The 13,794-nt window shown below is 32.5% G+C and overlaps 1 protein-coding gene across 1 annotated transcript in view; it reads left to right on the forward strand.

Annotated features, from left to right (window-relative positions):
- LOC108691752 (5-hydroxytryptamine receptor 2A) overlaps positions 1-13,794 on the forward strand; it is a 36,730-nt gene that overhangs the window by 1,147 nt on the left and 21,789 nt on the right. The gene's annotated exons all lie outside the window — the stretch shown is intronic.

Below are 13,794 nucleotides of genomic sequence, written 5' to 3' on the forward strand. Positions count from 1 at the left end.
ATGTGTTATTAATGAACTTTCAATCTTAAAATAAGCATTTTAGATAGTTGTTAATAATTTGTTAATAAGTATCTCGAAAACTGTAAATAATTTACTACGAAAAATATTATCTCATCCGGGATTCGAATCCGGATCTTCAATATTCCGTACGGACATCCTCCCAATTCGACCACCGAGGCATGTAATAATATTAATCGCAATAACCAGTGTACGTAAAATATTTAGTAATATTTAAATTTATAGTAGAATATTTAGTAATATTTAGTATTTTGCATATAACATTTATTGCCATATTTTATGCTTAATGTCGTTAATAATGTTATAATTTATACAAGATGTTAAAAATAACATTTCACATGTTACACACACACACACACACACACACACACACACACACACACACACATATATATATATATGTAATATTTAATTATCTTGATATTTGTTAATATTATAATTTATAAAATGTCAAGAATAAATAAATTGACGAACATTAATAATTTTCTAATGTTTCGAATAAAACGCGTTCTCGCATCCTATTTCGCAATTTAAGGGAGGATGTGAGTCGCACATTTATCACCAGTAGATTACCGTAGGTATCCATATATTTGGCGAATCTGAAATAAAAGGACGAAAAATTTTCCAGCATCCCGAATAAAATGTTAACTGTCCAAAACAAGAATAATCGTCGGTAATGAAAATCTCAAAGAGTAAAGAATGTTATTTACAGACTATTTCAAGTAATTCGAGGCGAGAAAGGCATGGAATCCACATAAGGGCACTATTTTACTGCCGACATTACCGTGTCCACATTTAGAGGAGCCGGAACGAAAGAATTAAACTTTCCTAACATTCCGAATAAAATGTTGTACGTCTATTCCAAGCGATTTGAAGGAAAAGAGAGAGGAAATCGCCATCGATATTTCTATATTTGTACAATCGTGGAAAACAAAGATTAAATTCCATAACCTTTCAAACAAAATACATTACTTGTCCACGAAAGTAATAATGACCTGGACAACGAGCAACTATTTCGAAGCAATTTGAAGCGAGGGTAGATGAATTTTCGTAAACTCACATGAGGGCGCCGATATTTATTGCCGATAATGCCCATATTTACACGGAAATTCAAATAAAAAGATTAAAACATTTTCCTACACGAGATTTGGAATGAAATGTCACCTACCTCTTTCGAACAGTTTTCAGGCGGAGGCAGAAAACGGGCGGCGTGAAAATGTCACAAGCGCACGTAAACCAGCGTAAACCACGCTATTTTATCGCCAATGTTATTACGTTCATATCGGGAAAATCTATAACGGAAGGGTTAAAAGTTTCTCACTGATACTCTAAATGAAATATCGCCTGCCTGGCGAAAGAATCAGCGGAAACAGAATTCCGGGGAAAATCTACTCATATATATATATATATATATATAAGGTAGGTTTCCACCTCGCGTAAAAGGGCGAAACTCGAATAAGGGTTGCTAGTTATATCCGAAACAAAGAAGTTAAAAATCTACGGACGCCAAGTGAAACGTCAGCTGTCAAGAGGGAAGAATCGAGCCGGAAAGGAAAATCTATCTAAGCGATGCTATTCGTAGAACAACACTCGCTATTTCGAGCGATTTGTGGAGGCGGATGCGGGCGGAATTGGCGTAAGGGCGCATAAACCGCGCTATTTATCGCCGACATTACTGCAGGCTCACATCGGTCTTCTCGCGTGATAGGTGGCTCGCTTTTACGAATCGCTCCTGAGAAGCTCAAGGCTCTTTGTTGGCCAAAACGAGCGCGCTTATGCATAATGGATCACTCGGTGGCAAGCTAGTACTTGCTTACTTGATACTTGCATCACAACAGGACGAGTGCAGCTGGTAACGGTAGCATATTGAGACCTTCGTGTTCAAATCGAAAGAAAATTCATTGCATGAAGTTCGTTGGAACAGTGGAACAAGTATTAAGAATATCTTTTAACTCTTAACCAAGCAATTAAATTAAAGGATATAAGATTTCAAAGGTCCAGGAAGCATCATTTTTTCAAATGTTTTGTTATACGTGTGTTTCGAACTTGGTAAGCATAAGTTTTATTGTTGTTTTCTATTATTGAAAACTATAAAATTGTATTGTATGTTAAATTATATAAATATTAACCTGTTTAATGAACTGTTTTATGTACAGTATAACATTAGTTTTTATACGTTTTTATACGAAGGTATAAATTTCCAATTCTAGTCACTTGTGCGGAAACCTGATACAGTTTTAAAGCAGAAAGAAACTGCAAGGAATTAATAAAAAAAATAGAAAATACGAGCATTATTTCCATTGTCTGGTTGTCGATAATTTTCTATCAATTTTCATTAATTTACTTTTGCTGTATGTCACTGCGATATCGAATATCCGAATGGAAGCATGCTAATTTAATATAAATCTCTTGAAAATTTTGAATTTGATTTATGGAACAAATATTGACATATTTTGAAAGCCAAATAATAACTTCTCTTATAATTAATAATAATGTCTCATAAATCTGCGATTGATAATTGTGTAAATAATGATTATTATTCCTATTACATTCGTCATCTCCGTTAATGCTTGCTAATAGAAAAATGCTATTTATTTATTTGACACACGACGTTGACAATATAGTAATAATATTAAATATTAAAGATAATAAATAATAAAATTTAACAAAAAAATAAATGTATAACAAAATTTTCCAAAGTTTAATTGAACAATCTGAATTAAAGTCTAAAATCTTTAATCGTAGATCGTCATTTCTCGACACGACTTGCGGCTGCGTTAAACAACAACTTAATTTAGCCGAAGTGGGGTCAAATATAGAGTGGCGTAGCGACCCACAAAGGAAAGACGGCGGGCGTGCATGGGAGGAATCAACAGGGAAACAGAGGATCGATGCTCAGAAATAACACGCACTCACGGGATTCGCCGCTTTAATTTCACCCCGGAGAGAAACGGATTCGTGTCTTGTACCGGTCAATCACGACATCGGTGTTTCTACTATTGCTTGTAATTTCTGCTGAATTGTATTGGTTACATTAGAAATATCGATCTTCTATTTTCAGATCGTTCCTGAAGAAATAAATTATCAAGATACATTTTACATTCTTTAGACTGAGAAAAAAATATTCTAAATAAATATTTATTCTTTAGTTTTCTTCGGTGTACAAGAAAAGAGTTAAGGGAATAAAAAATTCATAGAATGTAAATTTAAAGCGATCAATTAAAAGGAGCAAAATATTCTATAATTAATACATTCCCAAAATTGCGATGAGGTAACTTCTAGAGAATTATGAAAATTTGAAGAGTGAAAAATTCGCGAAACCAAGGATTCATTAGCAAGGAAATAGATTTCAGGATGATGCTTCTTAATGAACAGAGGGAAGAACGAAGGACGAAGACGGATCAAATGGAATATTCATCAGGTATAATTATTCACTCGCCGAGAAACTTTAGGATAGATCGACCGATTAAGTATAGCTAGCGCATCAACTTCAAGATGTATCATTTGTCCCTGAGGAACACAGGAGATGAAGAGAGAAGAAAGATTTTGAAATCTCTACGTCACAAAAGTCAATTATTCTAAGATTTATAGATTCAATATTTTAATTTTTAAGATTCAGATTCTACACACTTGAGAGACTTAAATCTGAGACTAAAAGAATCCCAAAATTTAATCGTCCTATTATTAAATAATATATAATTAAATAAAATATTAAATAAATAAAATTTACATTTAAATATAAATAAAACATTTATGTTATGTAAGTATAAACAGAATAGATAATTAAAAATTTTTTTAATTAAAAATATCAAGATTTTAAGAAATATCCAATTTATGCTAATCATTTAGCATAAATAAAAATTTAATAAATTCTTTCTAATTCCCATTCTTCAACAAATAAATAATAATGGTCAAAGATTGAAGAATAAATTGATTAATTGATTTCATTATGTCAACGAGAGGAGGAATTCGACGGGGACAAGAGACGAGAATTGATTTCCGGTGACAAGATTTGATCCTAGCGAATGTATACTGTGGCTAAACTGTTCCTAGGACTGTAGGACACGCATGGAAATACGGTTAATTGTAAGTGTCCTGTCGACAGTACCTCGTCAAGATTCAGTCGCCTGAACTAACAAACGAAATGGGACCGGAACGTGTCCTTAATTTTATTATGCACGAAGAGAAGCTTTAATATAATTTAGCGAGACACATCGGCACATCATTACACGGTTAATACACTGCTAATATATTATACAGCGAATATCAGCCATAGGCTGAAGGACCACTTTTCTGCTCGAAAAGAGAGAGAGAGAGAGAGAGAGAGAGAGAGAGAGAGAGAGAAAGAGAGAGCGCACGCTTCAATTAACTAGTTATATTTAAGCTAATCGACAAAAAATAGATTACTGATTATTGAAATTCTCGACTTTTTGCCAGTAAACTAATGTTAAAGATTGATAATCGATAATTCGCATAATTAATTACACGAAACACTTATTAATACCTCATTAATGTAATTATGTGTCGATCATTCGCAATTAATTGAAAGCTCTTCATTTACTGTAGAAGCTGTATTTACTTTCTTTTAGTGAAATCGTGAATACATATCCGAAATACGCATATATTAACATAATGCACAGCCATTGCAACGTTTTTGTTTACTGTTCTCACTAGTTTATATTAATTGCTCTTAATTATTACATTACAAAAACTTATAAAATTTATAGGTGCATATAAATTATTATAACATTTTTATAATATTTGTTTCAGATAATATATTCAAAAAAATAATAACGCAAAGAAGAAACAATGTCTAGGAATATCTCACTCGCGGTCTTTCATTATTTCGAAAGAGACGTGTCTGATCAAGTTAAGTTCTTACTACTTAAAGATCTTCCACAATGTCTGATTACTCGAGCATTGTCTGATTTTAACAGTACTTTACTATTCCAATAAGTAAATTATTCTATACATTATTCTACAAAAGATGATGTGAAAATGTTATTGCGATATATAATGAGTTTGATATATCTATTTGATATATAATATGAAAATTGATAAATGTATCGCGTCAGTTGGATCTCGACTGATCAATAATGGACGTTTAATTAGGAAGCGGTTCTTGTGGATAGCCTATGGTGATAATCCTGAATTCCAACATGTCGGACTTGCATATATATATATGATTATCATGACACACTGATTATCTGTTGACTCTCCATCAACGGCGAATTAAGAAAATTAATTAATTAATTTTTCTATAATCAATTTTTAATATCTAAACTTGTAAACACAATGACATAAAATGTCAATTCTATTCCTTGTATATTTAATAAATATCCTGATGATATCTTTTTGTATTCTTTTCTAAACATTTAGCAAAATTAAAAATAAATTTTAATTAAATAAAAGTTAAGTAAAAATTATTAAAAATATATTTAAAATTTAAAAAGATTGTAAATTTCAATCTTTCCTAAATAGAACCTAAAATGTCATTACTTTCATTAGATCTGTGTAAAGGCATGCGTCTCTTGTAAAAATTTATATGGATTAAAGAAATGATTAGAGTCTCCATTAAATATTAAACGAGAGTAACTTTTTAAAGAATAAAAGTCTGTGTAAAATATTGCAAGCTTTTTCTATTCTAAAAACATGTCAAAATGAAAGGTCATATAAAAAAAGATTATGTCTGCAATAGCAAGCAGATAGAATCTTTTTAATAAACTTCCCACGTGGAGGATATCACATCGAAAAATCTCTCTGACTGAAAAAGTTCAGTATGTAAAAAAAATTGGTCACACTAAAAAATCATGATTCGAAATATGTTGCACATCAAATACACAAATAGGGAGCAATAAAACATGTAAAATTCACGATAAGCCCGGATAAATTTCTTACATGCTTTTAGAATGAAATACTTAAAATTTCCAAAACTGCAAAAATCTAATAACAGTAATTGATAATTGAAGTTCCTTAATTGTCTCATTATTAATATTTTCTTTCAAATTGTGAGCATTTAATTCAAAAAGTATATTTCTTGCAATTTTTTGAAATCTGAATTGATGCATTTGATAATGATGTAAAAAAATGAAAGAAAAAAAGTGTTGTATTGTATACGAAAACGAAACAATACACGATCGATCTCGCGCGAATAAATACGGAACAAAATATTTGCGCAAACTCTTGAGAAAGATTGAGAGAATTAAAGAGAAAGAAAGAGAGATGGAGAGAGAGAGAGAGAGAGAGAGAGAGAGAGAGAGGGGGAGAGGGAAAGTGAGAGAATTTGAAACGCAGGACCTATCGACTCGCATTTTGTCGCGACAGCTTTTGTCGACGCGAGGCGTGAACGTGATAGGTTGGATCATTGCGAATCATCCGGTGTGTGTGTGTGTGTGTGTGTGTGTGTGTACATGCTGCCACTCGAGATATCTTGGCTTATCCACTTGTACTTCGCGCTATGGCAGATCGATAGTGCCAATTTACTATGCCCGGACCTCTCACTGACTCACTCTATTTTGCATATCCGGTGCGAATTTTCACTCTTTGAGGCACGATGGTGTACGATAAACTAGAGTAGTTTCAATTTTAATAGTGTACTCGAATTTCCGAGTATTTCCTGTATCCGAATAGAATTCAATTTCGTGGTCTTTTCATGGTTATTGTAAATTGCATCTATTTTGTTCGACGTGTGTGTATAAAATGCAATTTTTATAACCACGACTGTTGGAAAAGGTGAGAGGTAACTGAAAAAAAAATTCTATGGAAAAGGAATAATTAATGAAACATTTCTGTTTTCCTTTACAAAATAATAGTATAATGTACCGTGTAATCTTGCAATTATCAGTTATTTCTCGTAAAAGTGAAGAATCCGTTCTTAAATCATGCTCAAACAATAATAAGGAAAAAGTTTTAGTGAAATAATGAGGAAGAAGTTTAAGCGATGTAAATAGGCAATTAAGAGTTTAATTTTGCGAATTTTTAATGCTTCTTCGCTCTTGCTGCGAAAACTTTTTCGCAAGATAAATGCAAGAATCACGAGGGCAAAAAGAACATTAGAGAATGCTGATTACGATAATTATCTGCATTATAATTGCTTATCTCGTCACGCGCGTGAATGCCTGTAATAGCCACATCCCACGAATTCTGACGTATAAGGGCCGTGGATTAATTAACTATTTTAGATTCTCGAACGCCTTGCAAACTTTAACTTCCGACATTCTGATAAATGAAAAAAATAGGGAGAGGATTCAAGGATGCTCTCCTGTGCTGCTGCAACACATAGTTTGTAGGGTAGCTTATCGCCTCGGATACTGAACACCTACAATCTCCTTCTCGAGTCCCGGATTCCGCAGCCGATAACGGAAACTTGCTTCCCTACGAATCCTCGATAACCTAACCTATCGAGAGAGAGAGAGAGAGAGAGAGAGAGAGAGAGAGAGAGAGAGCTCATTATCCCGACTACTAAAACGCTTTTCCAGAGATTCTCACATTCCGATTCACGAGAACGATCGATTCATAATTAAGCCAATATAAGCCACGTTTTGCATCATGTTACATTGATAATCGGCATTAATTCAACAGTGTTTTTGACAGAGCCATTGTAAAATCGCAAATTCAATTATGAATTATGTAAATGTGGGAAAACACGATAGTTACACCGATGGCCACAAATAATTTCCAGGCAATAAATTTAAGACCTTTTTCTCGTTTCCCGAACAAAATTCGATGATTTCGAATAATTCGAACGAGCAAGATGAAAATTATAAAACAAGATACCTACATTCTGCCGCGTATCAGATTCTAATTTCCAGAGAGAGCAAAAAAAAATTATTTTATAAATATTTTTTATATATAAAATATAATTGTTTTTAATTTTTAAATATTTAAATCGAATATTTTATAAATATACACAGAATATTCCATTTAGATATTCATATTCATAATAAAAAGGACATTCATAAGTGGTGCCATTCAAATATATCTGTACTGTGTATGAACATATCATGAATATATAATACAGTATTTTTAATACATTAATATAAGATTTTTAATGAATATTTATAAAATATTTACAGAATGTTCGTGTGCTATCTGGTTTCAATAGATATTCAATATTTTCATAAAAGTTGTACAGTTTGTACATGCACATCGATTTTCAAATAAATAACTTTAAAATATCTTTCACATACTCTCTGTCCGTCGATATTCAACAAGCATGTCGCAGTCTTCTGACGAGACTCTTTTTCCGCGAAGTGAAAAGAAAAATGACTGAACGGTAAAACCATTCGTGATCATCGCTCTTAGATTGTACAGACGGAAGTTTGCACGACAATTTGAGAAATGTAGTTTTTACGTGTTGCACTTTATACGCGGAAGCATCGCAGTTTCACGTGCATAGCAATAACAATTTCTTCATAGTCCTCCCAGTAGAAATCTGAAAGATTCGAGAATGTCGTGTAACAATACGTTAAAATCACGTTCACGTCAGGAGGGAGAGTGCAAATAACACAGGCGTAATCACAAGGCTCAATTCCATGTTAATGGTGTCGAAACCGAGATTATATATCTCACTTCAACCAGTATTTATCGAAGAGAGAAAGAGAAAGGGCGAGAAACTCGCGTGAATAATGCCATGGCGACGGTACCACCCCCCCATCGACAAATGGCATGCAATCCCCATTTACTACTCCGCTACTTCTGGCCGACTTATAGCTTACAGCTCGCGTCGCCGATGCGAACTATATGTCATCCAGTTTCACACACAAGCGCGCGCGCGCGTGTGTGTGTGTGTGTGTGTGTGTGTATGTGTACGTGCAACCGATCGTTAATCCCTGCTCACTCGTTTCTCCGTTTACTGTCGCAATAATGCACCACCGTACGCGTTTCCGCGTACGCGGGATTACGTCGCATTACACCGTGTTTGTTCCGCGGTTGCAGCATCACTGGGACCAGAGCCAACAGTCTGTCTGCGATAAACGTGGCCAGTTTCCACGACAATTGCCGTTTTAACGTTTTCTTAGAAGAGAGTATCGGAGTGGCAGTTAAGTGCCACTCCGGATCGGTTGCATATAAGTATCTGGAAGTTTCAGTCTTAAGGCGCTACACATATTCTGATAGTCGCAAGTAGGGGAGACCGGGGCTAATGGACTCATTTTTCAGTTTCGAATTTTTGTAGACGAAATTAAGAGACTTATCGAAAAAATGAATTCTATACCAGTTACTACATTTGACTAATAATATTTTAATAATAAGGGGAAACTGATAACTAATATGAAAAAAAATGCATTTTTCTAATACATTCCATCCGATTCAACTAGCCCCGGGGTAATTGGGGTAATTCGACTAAGATTAAAATAAAGATTAATGTATTTTAAGCTACATCTTTGGCTACGTTATTAGTAAAACTTTTATAAAAATATATTTTAAACACATTCGCTTCGCAGAAATAATGATCCTTTTTGCAAAATTTGTTCGTTTTGTGCAAAAACATGTCGAATGAGTCTACTTTTCGAGAGATTGGACATGAGGGAACTAAACTCATAACGTTTACTGCGGAAAATCTCTTTGAAGGAATAAAATTTTGAATAAATACTATAAGAGTCGTCACTGAAATCATACTGTGATGTGTTAATCTATCCCCATACGTTCATTTGTTAAAAACTTTAACAATATACGATAACAAAGACACATAAACAAAAAAATCTGTTGGACTTTATTAAGTAAGAACTACACTTACTATCTAAGTAGAAATCAAATCTCAGATAATCATATACGATTGTAAAACAAAAACTTTAAAAATAAAAATATTATTTACTTAGGCGTAGGATTTTCTTAAAATTGTGGCAACTTCTATCATAGATGTGTTTGCAACAAGATGTTACAGCAGACTTAGCGGCAGTCGCTGCTGCGTGTTTAGACACGTTTTTACATTTTTTTGTTTTTAATGTAGCCTCGATTATTCTATTTATTTACTTCTATAATGAACGGATCCCGGTCTCCTCTACTCTACGCCGAAAAAATTAAATTTTAATAAATATTTATTTGAATAATCTTAACTTAATATTTATTTGCGGTAAATTAATATTAAAAAATGATCAAATTATTTATTGGCTCTACCAAATAAGTATGTTTACATTTAATAAATGTACAGCTAGTATTTTTATTCAAATAAATTATTCATTAAAATTTTATATATTTTTTCTCAGTGTAACGATAATAAAAAAATTACAATAATAAGAAAATATGATCGCAAATTCGAATTTTGAATTTTCTTTTCTTAATTTCTTACATTTAAGTTCATTATTACAAATTGTATATAGATGTACACAATTTATTGGAAGTGGATTAAAAATAAAAACTCTTCTAGCTTCTACACGCAAATATTATCTGTTCTCGGAATCAAGAAGTTACAAGTTACGTACGTGAAATGATGAAAATCTCGAAACATGAATTACAGTTATTAAATCGGTCGGTTTTACATGAAAGAAAATAAATTAAGTCAGATTGAGATCAATTTCCTGGAAAGATCTATGTGTAAATAGAAAGTCGAAGGATCCAATTTTGCCGCAAGTTACGTAGAATCGAGAAAGCAAAGTCCATAAATTATGTCGCGTCGTGAAACAGTTCATTATGGATCAGCCTCGTTCTTTTGTGTAAGAAAGATTGCCGAAGGATGCCATTAAAGGAAAAGGATTATTAATGATTCGATATCGACGTCGTCGCGTTACTGACCGACGTGATTGTCGCCTTTCTTCAGTGTCAGTGATTAATCTGACTGAGTGACTCAAAGTCCCCTTGAAGATTTCGATATTTTGAAAAAGTATTTCCTTCTGATGTTGATATGACACGTTATCTTTTAACAAGCTAGAGGCAATTTTATTTTTCATTTAACATTAAATGCAACTTTCAATATATTCAAGTATATCCCTTCCTTATTTTAAAAGTGATTTAAAAAATTACCTAATTCCTATAAAAGAGGAAAAACGATTTTTCATTTGATAAAAAATTATTGATTAATTATAATAATTGGCAAAAAGAATATATTCTTAATAACAAATGTCATTTTGAAAATATTTCCTTAAAAACTAAAAACCTTTTTGAGTTGTGATGATTTCGACGATTGTTTATTAAATAAAATTTATTAAAATAAAATTAGTTCAATAACGTTAATAAATTGAAAGGGAAGATTACAATTAGTATTTACTTAACACGTTCAAAATAATAATTCAAAAATCACGTTCTTTTTATTGTCACTTTTGAAATAAGAAAGAATCCTGTATCTTTGCTACTTTTATTCTTACGAAGAATTCTCGATACTTTACTGCTAAACACTTGAAAAAAGTTAAATCAGTTTTCAAATCTTTCTTTTACAAGAGAGATCTTTCTTTCAATATTTCAAATTTATGTGATCTAAAAGTTTTTATTCCTCATTTTTTTCTTAATTAAATTGGCTGTCGTCATTATAATTCCAAGTGAAGGAAGAATTCCCACAATGCTGGGAAATCGAGGATCCACTTTTCACGATTCAGTAATAGATTAATCATGGTGGACATAAATCCCCGTTGTCAATATCACTAAGCTACCTCTCGCGTGAATAGCGAATCGTTTGTTATTATGCATCGGCGAAGCCATCCATTAATCGAAATTTGCAGCAGCGCAAAGGCCGCATCGATATGCTTAATGGCGCGATGGCGGCCATATTAAGCACTCAAAAGTGATGGAACGTGATGCAACAGAAACGCGATACCGCTTTAATAGCACTCGCTACAAGTCTATAAAGTTAAATTCGCCTGCAGATTTTCGTGTATCCATATCTATCGCGCTACTTTCTAATAAATCTACTTTCAAAAAAAAATTCCTCCAACAATTTTTATCCTCCTGACAATTTTTATTCCTTCCATTTCACTTTTTTCCTGAATTCCAATAAATTAATTTCTCGTTATAATGTTTTAAATATTACTATCCTATTTTTTACACGAATTTCTTTCACTTTCAGTCATTGAAGAAAATAACGGCCAATTAATTAAAAATAAATATTAATAAAGTAAACATTATAATACTTCAAAATTTTAGCTTCTTTAAGAAGTTTTTCTTACAAGAGTTGCAAGACTTCTCAAATGCATATGACTCGCAGCAAAACTTTTATCCTTCAAATATTTGACCGTTGGCATTTTTATCTGCGCAAACATTTAGCTTAGGGCCTCGATTCTTCGAATCGAATTTTGAAAGTTTCTTACAACGCATAAATGTGAGTTGACGATTGCGAATTCTCAGTTTACTCAATTTTTTAAGATCAGCGCTTTCGCCTCTCCGCAAAAGTTTATCGTTCTTCGTATTCTTAAATCTCCTCGCTTTTGCGGGAGATAGAATGAAAGCAGCAAGTAGAAGGAATGGGGAATAAATGGGACACTGAATGGGAATTTTCGTACACGCGGCGAGCTATTTCCATCCACGCGACCCCTCCGAATCCATCAGGCAGAAAAGAAAAAGGAAGAACATGGTCCAGGATGTGTCAATACATCGCGCTCGAATTCGAGTTTGCAAACTCTTCGATACAATTCCGCGAGATTTCAACTTGTCGACGAAATTTCTATTTGTAAGTGTCTATCTCTTTTTATATGTCGACAAATTCGGAAAACCACGGCAACTCTCGAGAAACTAGAGTTTCTTGACGCATTGTTTATCTAATTCGCAATCCGAATTTTCCTTGGCGAAGATACTGACAATCTTGCACAATCTTGTACAATCGGCGATGAAAAAGTTTGCGAAAAAGTTTGTGAGTTTTTAAAATAAAAATAAATACAACAAGCCTCTTACTCTTAAATTTAATTTCAAGTAATTCTTTAAAAAGATTTCTATTCAGACATATCCTCGCGAAGATATTTCATTTTAACAGTTAATACCTTGTATAGAAAAATGACATTCGTACAATTTCTTATTAAAGAAAAAAAATCAATTCTAAAATTCCGATAAAAGAATATGCTTACAAAGTTTATCGACTTCTTTTAGTATCACCGTATATGTTGTGTATCCTATATTTCATGAGATTTACGTACGCAATCCAGGCACTCTCGACGTTGAAATTTATTTGCTTATTTTAGTATTGATTTTTATTTTTGTACACACGTACAAAAGCCTGAGACACACAAGTGGTTGAAACTTTATCCGTTTTAAACATTTCAAAAAGAATTGATTTTTAGAACAGGATTTTAATTTGAGGGAACATATTTGTTCCCGAAAAGTTAATTTCAAGTTGTAACGAATCTTAATCTTAACCAAACTGTCTCATAACTAATTTTAAGTAATATTAAGTCTTATAATTAGTTTAGCGAAACTATTAAGGTACTGTGCATGTGGAAATGTCATATTCTCAAAGTTTTAATCTTCTGGAACACTTCACTAAAGCAAACATCTTCTAATAATCAAGTATTACGTGTTATATTATATAAAGTAAGATTCTTTTACAAAAGTATTTTTGTGAAATTTTGATTTAAGTAAATTTACTTACTTTAGGAAAAATAAAAGCAAACCTTTTATTTTTCTTATGATAATACGTTGAAACGTGCGGAGGATTAAAAGGTCACTTTTAAACATTCAGATGCATGGAAACAGACGGTACATAGAATGCATAATCTGATATTTCATATCCAAAATTGAATAACTTTTCGTTCATCATTTCTTAAAATAATCCGTTTATGTTATGATTAAATAAAAAACACCACATGAAATACAATATGTATAATATTACCGTTATAATTTATATAAAATATATATATA

Source organism: Atta colombica, unplaced genomic scaffold (genome assembly GCF_001594045.1).
Source record: "Atta colombica isolate Treedump-2 unplaced genomic scaffold, Acol1.0 scaffold51, whole genome shotgun sequence".
In the NCBI taxonomy this organism is placed as follows: Eukaryota; Metazoa; Arthropoda; class Insecta; order Hymenoptera; family Formicidae; genus Atta; species Atta colombica.